This window comes from Elephas maximus, chromosome 10 (assembly GCF_024166365.1).
Source record: "Elephas maximus indicus isolate mEleMax1 chromosome 10, mEleMax1 primary haplotype, whole genome shotgun sequence".
In the NCBI taxonomy this organism is placed as follows: Eukaryota; Metazoa; Chordata; class Mammalia; order Proboscidea; family Elephantidae; genus Elephas; species Elephas maximus.
This window is the reverse complement of record NC_064828.1, coordinates 38980961-38998845: the sequence shown is the minus strand read 5'-3', so window position 1 is coordinate 38998845 and position 17885 is coordinate 38980961. Positions and strand designations below refer to the sequence as shown.

At 39.2% G+C, this 17885-nt stretch overlaps 1 long non-coding RNA gene across 1 annotated transcript in view; it reads right to left on the bottom strand.

The window, feature by feature from the left end:
* The window catches only part of LOC126083730 (uncharacterized), a 124228-nt gene extending 108028 nt beyond the window's left edge, over positions 1 to 16200 (bottom strand). Inside the window, exons 1-2 of the long non-coding RNA XR_007518858.1 lie at positions 15962 to 16200; positions 15707 to 15852 (exon numbers count right to left, since the gene is read on the bottom strand). This is a non-coding gene — a long non-coding RNA (uncharacterized LOC126083730). The remainder of the gene's footprint in view (positions 1 to 15706; positions 15853 to 15961) is intronic.
* Positions 16201 to 17885: the final 1685 nt, after the last annotated feature.

The following is a 17885-nucleotide window of genomic DNA, read 5'->3' as shown; positions in this document are numbered from 1 at the left end:
ATCACTTACCTTCCTGTTGAGATTCCAACTCCTATGGCACCACTGCCTTTCAGTCATCTTCCTGCTGTGGGTCAAGACTTTGCCCCAGATCATTTTCTTGTTCAAGCCCTGACCCCTACCACCCAGCTTCATTCTTCACTCACACCTACCTGGTGTGTATTGACTGAATTTATGCATCATATTTTCTTCCTTTAAATGGTTGTATCTCTCTGACAGAGTTCTATCTGGCTGGCAATTAAACTACTGCCAGGTCCTCTTGATTCAGTACAGTTTATTTTATGTTTTGTTGTGTTGAGTCTATTTCCGTTTTGTCTTGGGCCCTAGAATATGGCCCTTTCTTTTCTAGTGGTTTTCCCTAAGATAGCCTTTCCCTGAAACATGTCTAAGTTGTTCATCAAGGTCTCTCCACACTGCCTGGCACTGAACACCAACATTCCAGCACTGAGTAACCTTTGGCACCTTGTTTCAGCTACCAGCCCTGCAGCAAAAGCTCTCTGCTAGGTCTCACAGTCTTGCCCTGAACACCTACAGCAATATCCTCAGAAGTGGACCCATAGGGATACCATACACATTTCTGGAGCCCCACTGGTACAGCGCTTCCTCTCATATCAAATTCCACCCACTTAAGCAGTTCCTACTCTGATCCCTACCTGCTCAGCTCAGTGACGCTGCTGCCCTGCTTGGGCTCCATGTGTGTCCCTGCTCTGCAATAAAGTACTCCACAACTGGGCTAAACCAAAAGCTAAGAAGTATCCTGAATCAACCAAACACTTCAAGGGACTGTGTAGCAGGGGCAGGGTTCTGGGGAACCATGGTTTCAGGGGACATCTAGGTCAATCAGCGTAATAAAGTTCATTAAGAAAATGTTCTAAATAAAACAAAAGACAAGAATCACATGATTTTATCAATTGATGCAGAAAAGGCATTGGACAAAGTTCAACACCCATTAATGATAAAAACTCTCAGCAAAATAGGAATAGAAGGAAAATTCCCCAACATAATAAAGGGCATTTTTGCACAGCCAACAGCCAACATCATCCTAAATGGGGAGTCTGAAAGCATTCCCCTTGAGATCGGGAACCAGGCAAGGATGCCCTTTATCACCACTCTTATTCAACATTGTGCTGGAGGTCCTAGCCAGAGCAATTAGGCTAGATAAAGAAATAAAAGGCATCCAGATTGGTAGGAAAAAAGGAAAAGCATCTCTATTTGCAGATGACATGATCTTATACACAGAAAACCCTAAGAAATCCTTAGGAAAACTACTGAAACTAGTAGAAGAGTTCACCAGAGTATCGGGTTACAAGGTACACATACAAAAATCATCTGGGTCTTTCCTCTACACCAACAAAAAGAACATCGAAGATGAAGTCGCCAAATCAACACCATTTACAATAGCCCCCAAGAAGACAAAATACTTCGGAATAAATCTTACCAGAGATGTAAGAGACTTATAAAACGAAAACTACAAAACACTTCTGGAAGAAACCAAAAGAGGCCTACGTAAGTGGAAAAACATACCTTGCTCATGGATAGGAAGACTCAACATTGTAAAAATGTCTATTCTACCAAAAGTGATCTATAGATTTAATGCAACTCCGATCCAAATTCCAAAGACACTTTTTAATGAGATGGAAAACAAATCACCAACTTCATACGGAAAGAAAGAGGCCCCGGCTAAGTAAAAAAAAAAAAAGCATTACTGAAAAAAAAGAACAAAGTAGGAGGCCTCACTCTACGTGGTTTTAGAGCCACAGTAGTCAAAACAGCCTGGTACTGGTACAACAGATACATTGACCAATGGAACAGAATTGAGAATCCAGACATAAACCAATCCACATATGGGCAGCTGATATTTGACAAAAGCCCAAAGTCAGTTAAATGGGGAAAAGACAGTCTTTTTAACAAATGGCTCTGGCATAACCGGATATCCATTCAGAAAAAAATGAAACGAGACCCATACCTTAAACCATGCACAAAGACCAACTCAAAATGGATCAAAGACCTAAATATAAAATCTAAAATGATAAAGTTCATGGAATAAAAAATAGGAACAATGAATAATAAGAGCCTTTACACGAACAGATATATGCACACCCATGTTCATTGCAGCACTGTTTACAATAGCAAAAGATGGAAGTAACCAAGGCGCCCTTGAAAAGATGAATGGATAATTATGGTGTGTTCACACAATGTAATACCATGCATTGATAAAGAGCAGTGATGAATCTGTGAAACATTTCATAACATGGAGGAATCTGGAAGACATTATGCTGAGTGATATTAGTTGCAAAAGGACAAGTATTGTATAAGAACACTATTATAAGAACTCGAGAAATAGTTTGAACAGAAAAAAATATTCTTTGATGGTTATGGGGGGGAAGTGGGGGGAGGGAGGCAGGTAGGGAGAGGGGCTTTCACTAATTAGATGGTAGATAAGAACTACTTTAGGTGAAGGGAAAGAAAACACACAATACAGGTGAGGTCAGCACAACTGGATTAAACCAAAAGCAAAGAAGTTTCCTGACTAATCTGAACGCTTCGAAGGCCAGCGTAGCAGGGTTGGGGGTTTGGGGACCATGGTTTCAGGGGACATCTAATTCAATTGGCATAATAAAATCTATTAAGAAAACATTCTGCATCTCACTTTGTAGAGCGGCATCTGGGGTCTTAAATGCTAGTAAGCACCCATCTAAGATGCATCAATTGGTCTCAACATACCTGGACCAAAGGAGAATGAAGAACACCAAGGACACAAGGTAATTTACAATCCCAAGAGACGGAAAGGGCCACATAAAAACGAGAGACTACATCAGCCTGAGACCAGAAGAACTAGATGGTGCCCAGCTACAACCGATGACTGCCCTGACAGGGAACACAACAGAGAACCCCTGAGGGAGCAGGAGAGTAGTGGGATACAGACCCCAAATTCTCGTAAAAAGACCAGACTTAATGGACTGACTGAGACTAGAAGGACTCCAGTGGTCATGGCCCCCAGACCTTCTGTTAGCCCAAGACAGGAACCATTCCCAAAGCCAACTCTTCAGACAGGGATTGGACTGGACAATGGGACAGAACAAGATGCTGGTGAAGAATGAGCTTCTTGGATCAAGTAGACACGTGAGACTATGTTGGCATCTCCTATCTGGAGGGGAGATGAGAGGGCAGAGGGGGTTAGGAGCTGGTGGAATGGACACAAAAAGAGAGAGTGGAGGGAAGTAGTGTGCTGTCTCATTAGGGGAAGGGCAATTAGGGGTACATAGCAAGGTGTAAAAAAAAAAAAAAAGCAAGGTGTATATAAGTTTTTGTATGAGAGACTGACTTGATTTGTAGACTTTCACTTAAAGCATAATAGAAATTGAAAAAAAGAAAGAAAATGTTCTGCATCCCACTTTGGTGACTGGCATCTGGGGTGTTAAAAGCTAACAAGGCCCCATCTAAGATACATCAATTGGTCCCAACCCACCTGGACCAAAGGAGAATGAAGAACACCAAGGACACAAGGTAATTACAAGCCCAGGAGACAGAAAGGGCCACATAACCAGAGACCACATCAGCCCGAGACCAGAAGAACTAGGTGGTGCCCAGCTACAACTGATGACTGCCCTGACAGGGAACAAAACAGAGAGTCCCTGACAGAGCAGGAGAAAAGTGGGGTGTAGAACTCAAATTCTAGTAAAAAGAACAGACTTAATGGTCTGATTGAGACTGGAGGGAATCCAGAAGACACGGCCCCTGGACTCTCTGTTAGCCCAGAACTGAAACCATTCCTGAAGACAACTCTTCAGACAAAGATTAGACTAAACTGTAGGACATAAAATGATACTCATGAAGACAATGCTTCTTAGCTCAAGTAGATACATGAGACTAAATGGGCAGCTCCTGTCCAGAGGCGAGGCAAGAAGGCAAAAAGTGACAGAAGCTGGTTGACTAGACACAGGAAATCTGGGGTCGAAAGGAAGAGTGTGTTGTCACATTATAGGAAGAGCAACTAGAGTCACATAACAATGTGTGTATAAATTTTTGTATGAGAAACTAACTTGAACTGTAAACTTTCACTTAAAGCACAATAAAAAAGAAAGAAAGTGCTCCAGGCGGAAAGACACAGAAAACCGAAAAGGGTTTCTCTTCTTTCAAAATTCTGCTCTGACTATTGTCCAATGCCATATAGAAATACAGACATATATATAGATATAGACAGACAGTTTTCACTGAGAACTAGTCTGGCATATAATTCTGTGACATTCATTAGGCCTTCTCTGAAATTTTGGAAGACCTCCGTCTTAGGAATTACATTGAGCTGTATTTAATGAGAATCTGACTATGGTGGCTTAACAGAATAGGCAACTACCACAGCCTCCACCAGACTGAGTTCAGCACGACTAGATTGTGCCCAGCTACCACCACTGACTGCTCTGACAGGGATCACAATAGAGGATCCCAGACAGAGCTAGAGAAAAATGTAGAACAACATTCTAACTCACAAAAAAAGACCAGATTTACTAGTCTGATAGAGACTGGAGAAACCTGGATACCCTTTTACCTGAGTACCGAATTCACTCCTGAGGCTCACCCATCACCCAAAGACTAGACTGGCCATAAAAGAAAATGAGACTAAATGAGCACACCAAGCAGGAGGGGAGAGGAAAGCTGACAATGGGGAACCTAAGGTCAAAAAGGGGAGAGTGTTGACATGTTGTGGGGTTGGCAACCAATGTCACAAAACAATATGTGTATTCATTGTTTAATGAGAAACAAATTTGCTCTGTAAATCTTCATCTAAGCCCAATTAAAAAAAAAAAAGATTAATGAGTGAAAACTTTGGGAAAAAAGGGAATGAATTTTCTCGTGAAATTAGAAGTACAGGAAAAGGAAATCCAGGTCCAGGGTTTATGCAACTGTTTAAGAAAGTATTCAGGGTTCTGTAGTCCCTTATGTTCTCAAGATGGCTACTTTACCTCTAAGGCAACTGTGTTCTAGGCAGGAAGAAAGTGGAAGGATAAAAGGGAAAAGACAAAGGGTCCCTCAGACAAACAGGCCTGTCCCCTTTGAAGTACTTTCTCAAAACCCCCTCCTCTGCACACAACTTCTGAGTGCCTCTCACTGGCAAGAATTTTGTCACATCATCACCCCTACTGTTAAGGGAGCCGGCCAATAAGTACTTCATTATATCGGGTTCTGTTATTAAACGATTCCAGAATAGTTATTGGATAAGCAACTAGCAATGTCCGCCCTTTCAGACGTGTTTGCATTTCACTGGCTGCGTCTCATTTAATCTTGTTTATTTCTGCAAAATAAACTGAAATGCTGGTTCCTGGGTTCACAAAAGCCCAAGTACCATTCAATTGATCATATCTGTAAATCCTACATTGAACGTCAGAAAACTTGGTTTATTTGGTTACGTCTTTCTCTTACACCACTGAGTGAAAAACAAGCACTTTAGCTAAGGTCTTTTTCTGGTAAATTTAGATATTAGGTAGCCATGCAGTAAAATTAAAGCAATTAAAATGAAAAATACAATAACAATTTGTGACATGACAGCACATTATGACAAAAGCCTCTTCTCAAAAAATAACATATAAGGATATTTCAGCCGAAGAGCTTGTTCAGGTTTAAGATTTTTTATGTATTCTTAAGAAAACATCTAGACATTACATAGAAAATGATTCTTTTTCCGTTAAATTAGAACAATTTGTTAGCTCTCATTCACTCAACCAAATCTTAAGATGAATCCAAACAAATCTAGCATAATTTAGACAGAATGGTGGAAAGCATGCAGCTAATAGATAATAATCTACTCTGCCTAATTTTTTAAATTTAATTTTTAGAAGAGTTTGTTGTGAGGAGGGAACCCGTATTATACATGTGTTAAAAGCTATGATAACTTTATAGGTGGGGGGAAAAAAAAAACAGAAAACTGTCCACAGAAGAATGACATCAATAAGAACTAAAATGATTCTCAAAGCAAAATCCTGGAAAGACTCAGGGTTTTGATACACCAGATTCCTCTGAAAGCCGGGGTAAAAGAAGAGGCTGAAAACAAGAGGTTTGTTGGATAACTTGCTTCAGCAGATTAAGCCAAACACTCTCGATTTTTCTGAAGCTTCTCCTCCCCTACTCGGGAAGATCAGAAGATCAGATGAGGCTAACTTATTAGAGAGGTTGAACCAGAGTGCTAGGGCCCTAGGAACCTAACACAAAATTGTAGGCCAAGATATGGCTATACTAGAAACAAGAGAATTAATGAAATCCTCCATCCTAAATAAAGAGGCCCCACCCTGGGTCTCAGATGACTGATAGACCACCAGAAAAGAGGATGGAGGCTTCCTCTCTGAAAAAAATAATCAAACCAAGAAAAAAAAAACAACAGATACTAACATGTAGGGATTCTCTAACGAGGAGGTCTACTATCACCCAGTCACTTTATATTGCAGCCCCCTAGTGACACAATCCTAACCACCCAGTTGATCCCATGGGAGAAAAGACCTATTGATCTGCTCCCATAAAGATTACAGCCTAGAAAACCCTATGAAGCAGTTTTACCGTCACATGGGGTCATTCTGAGTCAAAAGTCGACTCAATAGTACCCAGCCATGACATGACAAGGTCCAGTCATGCATAGAATTTCCAAACAGTTTTTTAGTGTCTCACCCTTAGTTTATAACTATTAGCTTAGGATCTTTAGATATTCAAGGAAAGCCTCTAACCTGAAAGGCAGACGCAGACACACAAAAGGGAAAAGGAGTTTTAAGGAAGAAACAAACTTTCAAAAATATAAGCAGTTCATGAATCACAGATATGCATAAGAACATTCTATCAATAAAATACTATCACGTGTATGTGAAAAAGAAAATATAAGAGGACAAAAATACGGAGCTCTTTGAAAGGAGCACTATCATAGCAGAAATGTTGAAAATTCAGTAGAGGGAATGGAAGATAAGGTCAAGTTAATCACCTAGAAAATTGGGGGAAAAAAGATAAATAAATGGAAAACATGAAAGAAATTATAAGAAAATCAGAAGATCAGTTAAGGAAATCCAACCTCCCTTTCATGGGAGTTCCTAGAAAAAGAGAACAAATAAAAGGGAAGAAACTTTTAAAGAAATAATCCAAGAACTGAGGAAACTGAAGTTCTAGGTTATAAAAGAAGAATCAGTGAAAAAAGACCCATGGTTAACTACAATGTTGTAATATTTTAAAGAAAAATAAAAACAAAGGTCACATACAAGAACTCAGACTTTCAAACAACATCACTCTCAGCGGTAGCAGTCTGAAAGATTGAAGGCATTGGAAGCAATGCCTTCAAAACTCTAAAGTAAAATTATTTCCAGCTTAGAAATCAACATCTAGCCAAAATGCCACATCAAATGTGAAGTCAACATAAAGTCACGTTTTGTTACGCAAGACCTAAAAATATTTATTTTCTTGCACCTATCAATTCTTAAGAACCTACTGGAAGCTGAGCTTCAGCAAGATGACTGATTAAACCAATAGAAAGGAAGGCCTAGAATCCTGGGAAAAATGGATCAAACCCAGGAATTAGACAAAAGGAATAACATGATAGCATGATAGTTGTGTAACAGGCTTAGAAAGCAGCAGTCCAGATTGAAACAAGAAGTGTGAGGGCTCCCAAAAGTTATTTCTCAAAAACAGAGGCAATGGGAGGGTTAATGTATTTGACCAGCACGAAGGCAGTGTTCTTCATTCCGTTGGCGAGTATGGGGCTGAAGATGTACAAGATGTTTCAAAAATTAAGCAAAAGAATAAAACAAAAGAATCATTCTTTGACAGTTTGACTTTAAGGTGGCGCCCATAATTCCTACTTCCTGGTGTTTGTGTCTTTGTGGGATTCTTTCCCCTTAAGTTTGTGTAGGACCTGTGACTTGCTTCTCGCCAATAGACTCTGGCAAAGGTGATGGATGACACTCCCATGATTATGTTACATTTTTAAAAGTCTTTAAAAAAAAAAAAATTTTTTTTTTTTTTTTTAATCTTGTTAGCTGACTTGCTCTCATGGCCCTGCTGGCCTTGGAGAAGCAAGCTGCCATGTTGTGAACTGCCTTTGAAGAGGGAACTATGGTTGCCCTCTAGGATCTGAGGGCAGCCTCTCTCCAACAGCCAGCAATAAGCCAGAGACCTTAGTCATATAGCCATAAGCAAATGAATTCTACTAAAAACTTGAGTGAGTTTGGAAGTTTGTTCTTCCCCAGCAGAGTCCCCGGATGAGAACACAGCCAACCAATAGCTTGTAAAACTGCATGCAGAGGACCCAGCTAAGCCATTTCAGGACTCCTGACCCACCAAAATAAATGTGTGTTGTTTTAAGCCAATAGATTTGTGATAATTTGTTGCTCAGCAGTAGGAAACTAATACACATTAACTCTAAAGAAAACAAAAGGTTGCACAAGAAAATAAATGTATCATACACTATTTGGCTCAACCATGAACACAATTTATGGCCGTAGTAATGCAAATTCCGAGTGTTGACTTCATAAAAATTTTGAATTCAAGTTGAGGGAAAAGTATGCATTTGGTGGAAGGGACATTTATAGGAGAACTAGCTTCTCATCTTTATAGTGGTAGTGACAACACCTACCTTGGGATTGTCAGATGCCAATATATCATTATGTCATAGAGGGTTCAGCTGCTTCTCAGCTCTTTGAGAAGTTGTTCCTTTTTCCTTCTTTCCTGGCTTCTCACACATCATCCCTGAGCTTCTCTCAGGCCACTCCAGTCCTTTTTAACTACTCTCAGCTCCTGCAACTGCCCTGATCCCTCCCATCGCCCTTTACTAAAAAAGGTTGTGCTTTGACATTCTGGGAGAAACCCTATAATGAGAACTAGTCTCCCCAATGGAAAGGACAGGATTTAGGCCACAGGAAACACCAACCCTCCTGGGTTATCCAAAAGAGAAATCAAACATCTATATAACGCATTGGGTTTGCCCCAAGGTGGTGACCTTCAAAACTCCACTTAGGGCAGCTCGACATGGTGGGAAACTGATGAAATTCTCCCCATAGCACCAGCCACATCAGATGCAACTCTCAGGGTGCCACTGGGCGTAAGGCAGGGATGAGAGAGTTGAAATCAAAGAAAAATGTAGGGACATAATGAACAGAGGTACAATTATAATTATGAATTTTTATATGTAAAATATTTCACTTTTGGTGATTCATTTTATTGTATAAAGTCTGAACATTACCAGTTTTTTTAATTTTTTGAAAATGTATTCAGAATTCATAAAATAAAGTATTAAGTAAAATAAATATTAAAGTTCCAGTATTATTTTTGGATTGTCATTTGGCTTTAGTAGTACAGTCAATATCTGGTAGGAAGCCGGCAGATACTACCTAAATTTGATTTAAAAAAAGAAAAAGAGGTAGCAGTAGAAACACATTATTTTGTATCGAGGCAAATACCAGAAGGTTTTGAAAATTACCTCTTTTTTTGGTATGTTGATATCATGTTTTTATATCAATAAATAGGTTGACGTATCACTATTCTGTTGCCATCGAGTTTATTCCCCCTCACAGAGACCCTTACAACAGAGTAAAACTGCCCCATAGGGTTGCCTAGGACTGGCCAGTAGATTCAAAAGGCCAACCTTTTGGTTAGCAGCCGAACACAACACTTAATCACTGTGCTACCAGGACTCCAATGTGCTACTATAGAAATTCAAATATGTTTACAAATGAAATTTGCAGTAAAGGAGACTTTTCAATGGATCAAGGAAAGCAAGATTGAATGATTGGGCTACGTGGGTAAATATTATTGTGGGCAGATATCTTAGGTCTCTTTGGCATAACTAAGATAAGATGCCCTCAGTATATAAAATGAAGTCATGTGTTTTTAGTAGTGAGTATTATCTAGTTGATCTTCAAATTTGCCATCATTTTTTTAGAGAAGAATGTCTGTTCATAGTAGTAACATAAACTTGCATCTCCCTCAAGAAAAAAAAGTAACCTCTTCTAACCCTCTTCTAGCAATTAGGCTGTAAGTCAGGGAAGTTCTCCATTGTACTTTATCTCTACCGAAAACCCACGGATGAAATGGGTCAAGCCCAAGGTGGGAAGGTATAGGTCAGATTGCAGGAAGAACAACCCTGATGGTTAAGCCTGAGAAGGGGAGACTGGGATGATTCTATGTGTAGTTTTCATTTAGGGCAAGAGGGTTACAGTGATTTAAACGGCAGCCAATTTGAGAGTAGGAAGGCTGGTTGATATGAACCACGAAGGGCTCTAAGGAGATAATCTTGCCAAACCACATGCCTATGAAGTTCAGTCCCAGAGCCAGGGACAGAGGGGAGGCAGAGTACTCAAGCACACAGGTCTTCACTGCTTTATCCTCCCTGGATCTCTCCCTCATTGCCCTTTTCCCACCCCACTCAGACCCTATCTATAAACAAGTCCCAGCTCTACACACCAACTCTGTGACTTTGAGTAAACAGCATAACTTTTGAACCTCTGCTTCTCTAAGAAATAGGAACAACTCCAGGGTTGCTAAAAGTGAGAATCGACTCAATGGCAATGGGTTTGGCTTTCATTTAATTTCATGATAATCCTATGTAGATATGTTTTGAAAACAACAAAGCACCTAAAAATTGAAAAATTGGTATTGGAGTGATTATTGCTTAAAAGAACAAATCCACATGTAACTTTAGGAGATAAAGAATATTCTCAAGATTTATAAAATATGTATATTCCTTCTCAGTGTCAAAGGTCCTGATTAGAGTATATGGCATTCTTGAAAGTTCTTTTTTAGAAGAAACACATCCCAAGAGTGAATTACTCCAGCCGGGCCTTCCCTGGCCCTGCTGGATATATAAACATAAAAATGAGGGAATTTTTATATGTGAGTGAGCAAGAGAAGCAGTGAGTTAGCGGGCACAGTATTACCTCTCTCTGTTCTTCTCCTTCCTGCCTGCTCCCCAGGTGGAGATGGCACCAGAAAAGGCTCAGAGGGCTCCTTTGGCTTAAAGGTCAGAGGGGAGGAACTCTCCTCCCAACTTCCCATCAAAATGCACCCTTACTGGGATAGCTTGTGGAGCTGCCTCCCCCTCCCTCTACCGAGCCAAAAAAACCAAACCCGTTGCCATGAAGTTGATTCTGACCCATAGTGACCCTATAGGACAGAGTAGAACTGCCCCATAGGGTTTCCAAGGAGCTCCTGGTAGATTTGAACTGCCAACCTTTTGGATTGCAGCCATAGCTCTTAATCAGTTATGCCTCCAGGGCTTCCATTCCTCCTTGTACAAGACACTTTATTAAGGTTCCCTCACCTTCTCCCCTCAATTTCCTGAGGGCTAATTCTAGGAAAGAAGAGATCCTTGCTGCTGCACTCTATAGAGTTTTGCCTCTGACTGAGGTAGAAAGGAAATGATGGGTTTTTTTACTTCTTCTTGGAGAAGGGTACCCCAAGCCCCAGGCCCCAGCCCAGGGGCATCTCTGACATGGCCACAGTCAATATCTGTCCCAGACAGGTCCTCCCCCTGTCCAATGCTCCCACCAAATCACCCAGAGCTGGACACTTTTTTGGTAAACAGTCCTCCAACTGTCCCTCCCCTGGGCACTGAAGAGGATGTGGGGAATACCCGGGAAGGGCAAGAGAACAGCCCCATTTAGGGGATAATGTTTTATTAAAAATTAAATTCCTTTACAAGTAAATAGCACAAATATTGTTATAAATAAAATTATAAAAAAGAGTGGATTACTATATTTTACTGCATGAAAGAACTTGACTTCAGAACATATAAGATTTCATTTGGTAGATTCATAGAAGCATGATTAAATAATAAATATTAAAATTGAGCCATAACACAAAATAGACAGTTTGGGGTTGTTTTTCTACTCTGCAGTACATGGGGTCATCATGAGTCAGAATCGACTCAATGGTAATGGTTTTTTGTTTTGTTTTTTGCTCTGTAAAATAATGCCCTATGCAAAATGACGAAAGATGGTGTAAGGTAGAATTGACATTAAATTCAATGATTTCCCAAAGACTTAAAGTATGGTGTTCTTCATCAGTGTCTCTGAAATTCTAGTTTATGGCCCAGGAAAGTAATCCTGTTTGTTTGTTTAGAATAGAACATTTTAAAACACTATATTTAAAATCCTAAACTTGTTTGGTTTTTAATTTCCTCTTATCAAGGTTCACTGACTTAAAAAAAAAAAAAAAATCCTTGAATAAATTTTGGAGACTATAGAAACCATTTGCATGGAGATATTTTTCACCTGCTTCAGTTTCAAAAATTCAATAATAGTGACCTTTAAGGAGCTAAATTTTGGAAATTGTCCACACCATTATTTGTTAAAATCAATTCCTGAAAAACATAGATTTTAGAGATAAGCGAGCCAGTTTACTTCAGAGTTTTTGAATTAAATGCCAAACACTTGGAAAGTTGGGGAAACTTAGGCATATCTAAGGCTGGGGGAGATGGTGGGGAACAAACTATTCAAGGAACATATTAGTCCAGACACTTTCAATTTTAAATGGCATAATCCCAACTCAAACTAGCCTAAAGAAGAAAAAAAGGGGTGGGGAGAGTACTATATGGCTTGCTGGGAAGAACAGCAACAGATCCAAATATGGGATTAGGTCTCCCTCTCCCTCTTTCCCTGTCTTCCCCATCACTCCTCTTAAGGTGTTATTTTTCCACCCTTCTCTCTACCCCTCCTTCCTTTGCTCTTCATCTTTGTTTCTCTGTGTTTTCATCTAATTTTTTTTAATTGAGAATTTGATCCTTCCAACCATTGGGAGATAGTTGAACTTCAGTTGATTCCAGGCTCAGATATCCTGGAATGGCTACCCCCAGAGGAAGAAGACAGCATTTATTTCCTGAAACGTCTATGTAAAATCCCAGTGAAGACCTCTAACTGCGCAGCGTGAATCTCGTGCCCATCTTTAGAACAAAATCTGTTGGGACTTGGGGGACGAAGAACTTGGTTTGGCCTAGAGTTTTGTCTGAGTTATAGCTATATAACTAGTGACCATGGGTTACTTTTTAAATTTTTAGCAGTAAATTATATTGAAAATGCTTTCCATATAAATTATTTAAAAAAAATTTAATTTCTGAAATTAAGGGGAAAATTGAATAGTTACCATTCATTCCATGAATAATTCAGGTTTCTAAATTCTTTTTCCCATCATTGGATGCCTTGGAAGGGTGGGAGTTTGCCCAAATTAATCAACATTCCTTGTCCTGTGTTGAAAATTCAAAACTCAACTCTGTGATAAATATTTAAATTTTAACCAAGCCCTCAACTTATTTACAGTAGCTCTTCCAATCTAGCTCCCTGGAGAACACAATTCGAATCGGTAGAAATTTTTATTGAAACAGCCTTCTTTTGATAGCATCTACTGTGTGAAAAGGAGTCCTTGGGTGGAATGAATGGTTAGGTTTGTGTCTACTTACTAAAGTTTGGCAATTGGAACCCACCAGAGGTGCCTTAGAAGAAAGGCCCAACGATATGTTTCCAAAATGTCACAGGCTTGAAAACCCTAAGTAGTACAGTTCTACTCAGCAATACATGGGGTCATCATGAGTCAGAATCGACTCAATGGCAATTGTTTTTTTGTTGTTGTTGTTTAGTTTTGCTCTGTAAAATAATGTCCCACACAAAACAAAGTTGTAAGGTAGAATTGACATTATTCAATGATTTCTCAAAGACTCGAAGGATGGTGCTCTTCATAAAATGTCTCTGAAATCCCAGGAAAGCAATCATGTAAAGCTTGTTCCAAGATCCATCACCCTATCCCATCTCAGTAAAACTGTAAACTTTAGTGACTCTGCTGCTCCTCAGACTCGAGTCCTGCCCATCTCACAAAAACCCACCAACCTCTTTCCCATACTGCTGATTTTCCTGTCAGTGCGTTAACATTTAACTTGTTTACATTGTAATTTGGTTTGGTAAACAGGGGGTGGGATGAGGGGTGGGATGGGGAGAGAAGAGATTTTAGAAAGCTAATGCTTCTCATTGTGTGCAGTCTTGTTAGTGTTTTTAGTCACAATGTAGTCACAATAGATAAGAGAGAAGCAATATCCCCTGTAATCAACATGGAAGCTGACTCAAAGAGACTGACTGGACACATTCTGGTCATTTAAAAGTTGAATTCAACAGCTCTTAGGTCTGGGATTATAAATAACATCTGAAGCAGGGTTTTTTCAATGTGGAAGAATTTTTTTTTTTTTTTTTCCTTAAGCCCTTGACCTTGACCTTGCTGTCTTAGGCCTCCAGATGTTTGATTCATTTTTGGACACCTGACTGTCAGTGCTAAATGCATTCTATGTTCAACTGTTCCCAGTTCGACTTCTTTGGTTACTGCATTTCTCTATTTTGACTTGCTCTCTTTCTTAATCTGATTTCAATCAAAACATTTTCCAGTCAGCACATTTGGGATTCTGGCTTCTACTCCCAGACATACCCTGGCTTTGGTGGTCTCTTGACTTAAAAAGGAGCCCTGGTAACACAGTGGTTAAGAGCTTGGCTGCAACCAAAAGACCAGAAGTTCAAATCCACCAGCCACTCCTTGGAAACCCTATAGGGCAGTTCTACTTTGTTCTGTAAGGGTGCTATGAGTCAGAATCGACTTGGCGGCAGTGAGTATTTTCTTTCATTTGTTTGCTTTACTTAAAAACAACTAATGTTGAAATATATTTGTCTTTCTTGAGTGTACAGGAAACCCTGGTGGCATAGTGTTATCAGTTTGAATTCCCAGGCGCTCCTTGAAAACCCTATGAGGCAGTTCTACTTTGTCCTACAGGGTCACTATGAGTCCAAATTGACTGGACAGCAGTGGGTTTGGGTTTTTTGGTTTTGAGTGTACCACAACTAATGGCAGTGGGAAAAAGAATATACAGAAGACGGTATCTTTTAATTAATCTCTATAGAGAGTAATACTCACATACATATACATAAAAAAATATGTACATAGGCAAATGATATAAAAACAGACAACCAAGAATTGGTTGTCTAGAGGAGCCAATTTATTTTACCTAATTATTCAGTTTGTTGATTAATATATTTTCATTTTTTCTTTTTTTTTTCTAGTATCTAACCTTTTACCATTTCATTAAATTGAAACATTAACATTTCATAAACTAATGCATAATTTAGGATTTGTAAATTTCAGTGATTTGTGCACTGAGATTATAAATGAAGATTTGATTATCTTTGAAGAAATATTAAAATCTAGATAATTCGAAAAGATTTAAATACCCGTCCTTCTAAATTTGAGGCTTTCATGGGTGGATATGAGGAGAAAATTGATTGTTAACTTTTTCTCCCGGTACTGGGGATCTTAAGGCACACAACTTATTGATATCAGTAGCTAAAATACTTCTTTAAGCTAGTATTGTTTCTTTTCAGATAATTCATATATTGCATTATGCACTCACCCAGCTTTATCCATCATATTTGTTATCATGTCGGGACGTTATTATATGAAATATCTGCTTCAGGGGTTATTTAAAATTCAAGAGAATTATTATTTTAAAAAAATTCACTCTTCACCCTTTAACATTTCACTGCACTGGTCAGCAGTTCGAGTCCACCAGGCGCTCCTTAGAAACTCTATGGGGCAGTTCTACTCTGTCCTAAGGGGTTTTTATGAGTCAGAATCAACTCGACAGCAACAGGTTTGGTTTTGGTTTCTTTAGTAAGAATATATACAGCACTGCAATAAAAATGAGAGTATCATTTATACTTACGTTTTAATTGTATATTTTAGATCTATTCTTGTATCTTGAATCAGTTCTTTCTTACACTTTAAGCTATTTGAGTACAGCTGCTTTGTTTGGCAGGATTTTTCCCAGGCTTCCTTTTTCAGTTGCTTTCCAAAGGTGCAAAAATAATCCTGTCACAACAGAGAAGAAGAGCTTATAAAGATGCTTTAAAAACCTTATCACCGGGAAACAGTGCACAGTGTATGGTATAATATAGTGTCTTAAAATACTTCTGCTTACCTCCTCATTGATGCTGCTACAATATTTACATAACACTGCTAACTAATTCTTCATTATGTAGGTTATTTATCCTTGCTCTTGGAGACTGCCGTCCCAGCGCATTTAATATTACCGAATTGAGGCATTGTTTTTTATTTCCACCTACTGTGTTTTTTTTTTTTTTCCAGTGGGTTTATTGTTTGGCTGCAGTGTGTCTCTTCTCAGTTCTGAGGCTGCTTTGGGTCAGGATTCATGTTTACTGCTCCTTGGGGTAAGAAGGAAAAGAGTGGGGCGGGGGGAGTCTGATGCAGGACAGAGTCTTGGCTAGCTGTTTATGTCTTCAGGATGGGTTAGTTCAGAACCAGAAAAAAAATAAACAAAGGAGCTGTTTTGATTCAGAGGAATAGTTGTCCTGGGAGCACAAAGTAAAAGCGGAAACTAATATTTTAGAAAAGACTTCAGCAGAAAGACATTTTTAGTGCAAGATATCTCAGAGGCTAGGGAAAATTATTTGAAGTATTAAATATTTTCGAGACTTTCTGTGTTGAATACATTTCTACACCCTAGGCTAGATGTTTTTGTTAACATTTCGTGTTGCAGAGTTGATTCAAATCAGGAAAAAAAAAAAATCAGCTTTCCATGTGACTAAGGAACACTCCGAGGCAAACAAGGATGTAGTGTACTTCTCTCTACCTAGTTTCAACATGAAGGTCAATCCAGATGGACAGGGTCTTTGAGTTTCCTCTTTAGCACTTCAACACTCTGTTAAGCCTGGTTTCCCATTAATCTTCTTGCACATGTGTCTACCATTATAGCACAGTGCCTCAGGCCGAGATCACCTAGGTTTCCAGCACAGTTGTTGGTCCCACTCCACAAATAAGTTACCTCGTCAAGCCCAGCCAACAATGTCTTGGCTCATACTCACACTCTAATCTCCTGGAGCTTAAATACATTGTTTCTCAAATGCATTATTCTTCCAGCAGCTAGGGAAATGAAACCTAGAGGTCACTGGCAAACTAGATTTTTCTGTATGATTTCTACCAGCTCTCCAAGCAACCCCAAAGGTAGAAATTTATGGTTATAGAGTTGCTGAACTGCCATAGATTTGTTAGGGAGCAAAAAAAGAACCCTGGTTAACAACTTTTACTTTTTTTTCTCAGCCCAACAATAAACACCTAACATTTTAGAGGTTCTGGTGGCACAATGGTTAAGCACTTGGCTGCTAACAGAAAGGTGGTGATTGGAACCCACCAGCCATTCCGCCAGCCACTCTGCAGGAGAAAAGACCTAGCAATCTGCTCCATAAAGATTACAGTCTAGGAAACCCTGTGTCCTGTAGGGTTGCTATGAGTCAGAATTAACTCAACGCCACACAACAACAGCAGAAACCTGTAAATTTTTCTTTATATACTAAACTTTTCACCAAGCAAAATAATAAAATCAGGATCATTCTGTCAAATAACTGTGGTGGTCCTTGCAAAGCTAAACTCATACCATCAATTTAAGCAGCAAATTAGACCTCCTCGTGTACGTAAATAGCTAAGTATTAAAGTCATGGCTTTTAAATACTAAAATTAAAGATTTTAGTATACCTTTCCAGAGAATGACCCTCTCCTGCTTCCTATAAAAATTATAAATAAACAAATACTGAATAACTAGTAGAAACCTGGCACTAAACTACAAGCTTTCATGAAAGTCCTCTCCATGATGCAATGGGTTAGATTTCATCATCTCCTCATACCGATGAGGAAAACAGCCTCAGAAAGGACAGACGACTTCCCAAGGTCACTCAAGCCATAAAAGAGCTTCAATTCACTTCTCCTAACTCCAGGCCCAGTGTTATTTCCACTACTTGATGCAGCAACTCTTCATTTGAAAATTTAACCGTAAAGAACACTACATCATTAACCTACGAGTAGGTTTTCATTCTACCCTGCAAAACTTG